This window comes from Nesoenas mayeri, assembly GCF_963082525.1.
Source record: "Nesoenas mayeri genome assembly, chromosome: 6".
In the NCBI taxonomy this organism is placed as follows: Eukaryota; Metazoa; Chordata; class Aves; order Columbiformes; family Columbidae; genus Nesoenas; species Nesoenas mayeri.
The window spans coordinates 14,354,203-14,358,390 of NC_137545.1; positions in this window are offsets into that span (position 1 = coordinate 14,354,203).

Sequence of the window (4,188 nt, forward strand, 5' to 3'; positions counted from 1 at the left end):
GCTCTGAGCAACCTGGTCTGGGTGAAGATGTCCCAGCTCATGGCAGGGGTTGAACTGGATGAGCTTTAAAGGTCCCTTCCACCCAGTGATTCTATGATTCATGTTTCCGATGTTCCTTTTAGGTATGGAATGGTATTTCCACCAGAGAGATGAAATAGCTCACCCACACTCTGAAGTGAACATTTCTAATAGTGAAGAGAAATAACTGATAAACATCAGAGTGAAATGCGTGTCTGAGGCCTGGTCACTCCAGGTGCTGTGCAGAAGGGTAAGTTTACTTTCCTTGCTGGCTACAAGCTCACATCTCCATGCTTAGCAAAACCTTAGTCAAATCTTTTGTAGCTGTAAAATACGCAGATGCTGTTCTATTACTTCAGGAGGAAAATTTCAGTCTTTATACTAAAAGCTGTAGGTTCTCTAAATAACACAGAACTACACAACAATTATCATGTCTTTACATTACACTGACTACTATTCTATCATGTTCACTTACAATAAAAAAATCTAAAAAACACAAGATGGGATTTTTTTAATGTTATTCTGTTCTTCCGACTTTATTGCACGCACTTTCTCTTTGTGGTATTTACCATGTACATACTGGGACCATGAGATAAGTTGTATCATGTCAGACTAAAGATCCGTTTAGCTCCATACGCTGTTTTTAGCACTCTCCAGTAATGGATGGATGTTAGAAGAAAGATACGAACTTGAGACAAGCAGTGCTGTTCTGTCAGAGGTACCTCCATAATCTGGCCTACAGCAAGTCATGGCTCAAGGATTTCCTGCACTAATGGTTGTCTCTTTAAAATTTAATAGAGTTTAATAGGAAATATAGGCCTATTTTGTTTATCCTGGTGCTCATTGTTTTAATGATAAACAGCTTTCCAATACCATGTGCTCTTGTATGATGGTTTGCAGTAGAAATTGAGATACAGATTGACCTCACTTTACTGGGCTTTAACTTGGGTCTTTCAGAGGATTAAATGTAAACTGTACCATGATATGAAGTTACAGCAAATAGAATTTGCATAGTTTGCTGCTTTTTGTTGCTTTTCAGCATCTTGCAATGTTCTGTTCTCCCACCTTTTCATTTCCTTTGATTTCCTATTCTCCTGGTTTTTGTTTTGTTTTGTTTTGTTTTTAAATCAGTACAGCATTTTGGGAAGTGTCCCCACCTTTGATGTTTATCTTTGAATCTGCTTACTTTAAGTCATTAAATTATTCTATGGCACCTCATTTTTGATGATATCTGTTGTACCGGGGAAGAGGGTCAGGGGGAAGGCTTTGAAAAATTAGGCCTTTCTATCAGCACCGCATTCTTATAAAGATAGTGTATAGGATCTTAACAGCTTTTTAAATATTGACCACGTTGTATGCAGCCTTTGCTTTTACCTTCAGAACTGGAGAACTGCTGGCAAGAAATAGATTTCTGTTTTACTATATTTAATGGAGGAAAAGTTATGAAGAAATTTTCAGAGGGTAAAGCAGTTCCAAAAAAGCTACTGCTTCAGAAGTGTGGGTGCTTATCTGTTCTAATTTGATACAGAAATAAAGGTGTAAATCTGAAGCGATAGGCATATTTTCCAGCTCTGTTTTGTCCATTTCCACACAACCTAGAAATTCCACTTCCTGCATCTTCCTCAGGCAAATTTTCTATCCTAAGCACAGTCACATAATATCAACTCTAAATAAATTTCGGTGGTACTTGTAATGAGATGTAATTTTAAAGTCTTGTGGAAAATTAAATGTCACCTTTGTTTGTGCCTGTATCCTCAAAACTAAAAATATAGAAAACCAGTTTTTTCACACACATGGTAGTAGAAAGCTAAAACTACCATTGAACTTACTTATCTGAACATTAACTTTGAGCTTTTAATCAGATCAAATATATATTTTAACTCCTGAAGAAATTTAAATTTGAATTATTCTGGCCATTCTTGCAGAAATATAATGTTGAGTTTCCATTACTTTGTTGCCTGTGTTTTTCCTAACACAAGCACAAGCGACCTTAATATTTGCCTGGTATTACATGAAATGGGCAAGTCTTCTATACACTGTAGATAAAGACAATGCTGGCTTCTATACTGAGCCTAGTGAAATAATTTTTTCAATCAATATGTACTTTCATCCTAGTCTTGACAATTTTATGTAGCTTAATTTTTTAGCTCTTCTTGACATTTTGTTAGTGATGGTCTAATTTCAGTATTTTGAAATTTTAGGACTTATTTTTCAAGCAAGCTGAAACTAAACTTGCAGCTCTCATTAGACACCACAGCCTCGTTCCTACACTGAAATGCTCCACTTGGGAGCCAGGGAGAGAAGGGGAGGAGGCATGCCAGAATTCTCTGTGGAGAATAGAAAGCTTTTAAAAAGGTTTGGTCAAGAAACCCAAGTAACTACTCAAATACATTTATATTGACATGTTTGATGACTTAAGAAATAAATATAATCAGCTCCATTTTGGCTTATAAGATGAATATCCTGCTGTCCACATTCAGCAGGCTCTCCCAGTTGTGCTGAGGGTCTGATTTACCTGGCTTAGGTGAGCAGAATCTGTTTACTGAAGAAAGAGGCATTATAGGTCTTGAGGCTCTGTAAATGCCAATAAAAGTAAACCACAGTTTTACCATAGATGAGTTTTATTATATGAGTTTTATTTCTTTTGTCTAAAATGTGTGGGGTTTTTGTTGTTGTTGTTGTGGGGGATTTTGTGTCATGGGTTTTTTTGTTTGTCATTTTTGTGAGAGTTTTTGTTTGGTTTTTGTTTTTTTTTAGTTTGGTTGGGTTTTTTTGTTTGTTTGTTTTTAAGGAAAAGCTTTATATATAGTTAACTACAACAAAAATACCAGTAAGATGTGATTTGTTAATTTCTTTTCAATATCATTTTTCCAAAGCAGAATTCAGATGCTAGGTGCTACACGTTCCTTAAGCATATCTTCTAGACTAGAAATTGCATGCTATGAAGGAACTTTAGCTTTTCAGAAGCTGTTGGCGTGATCCCTATAGTTGCCCCCAAAAATCCATCTGCCTTCCTTTTCCCCAGAAGACGACAACTCTATTTGACTGTTTGCATTATTGGGCAATGACATAGGAAATATGTACGTCTTGTAGAGACAGAAAACCTGTGAAGAAAATAACTTTCAAAAATCCCTTCTCTGAATTTTACAATATTGTGTGAGTATGTCCCCAGAAGCTGATCTGCAAAAATAATGAATGAATAAGAATAAGGATTGCATAATGTTTTCAGAGAGCAGCTTTGCTATGCTGATGTTACCATGCCTTTGACTGTAATTTCACTGAAAATGGCTATTCAGTCTGTTTTCAGCCCTGAAGTAAATGGCAGTGCTAAAATAGGTGGAAGTTGCAGAATTGTGATACTGGCATGGAATCAGCTGCCCCTGCTAAAATACAGAGGATTTGTGTATTTGTTGCTCACCAGGATGAAAATACCATCTTCTACTTAAGGTTAAATTTTTTAATGTGAATATGATGCAGGTATATCTGTATTTACAACACACAGCTTTGTACAAAACATCTCAATCCTAATAATAGCTTTAAAATGCCCCAATTAATCTCATAATTGTGAATAGCTTCTGTGTGATCTTGCCATAAAACTATCAAAAATCTAGTGAGACAGCTAAGCAGATATGCCTTAAAGTCACAAAATCTTGATGTGATGAGAAGCTCCTAAAGCAAGCTTTGTGTGGCTGCTCATACCCTTACCCACCTTTTTTCAATGATTACACCAGTCTCTGGAGGTCACCGGCACTTGATGTAGATTGGAGCCACCTTGCAACAACTCTCATTTACCCTGGCAACAGCACAGGCTTCTCCATGATTGAGTACTAAGGTACTATTTCAGTGCTGCTTGGGAATTAAAGTTTCTTCTCTGCTGCATTGGATCTTAGCCCTCATCTTCCACTTGTATTTGTGATGTGGTTATGCTGGCTGCTGTTGTGCTAGTGGTATCTGCTAGAGAGATGATGTAAGCATGCGTGGAGCTGGTTCTCTAGCTGGAAGTAAATTGCTGATTTATTTTTTAGCTAGTTAAAGGGAAGAAAAACAAAACAACCCCCTTCTTTTTGCAGGGATGGGACTTCTTGTGTTACCTTTCACATAAGACAGGAGGAACTTGATGATGGTGCCCATCTTATCTACTGCTGGAGCTACCTGGAAGTTGTGAGGCTC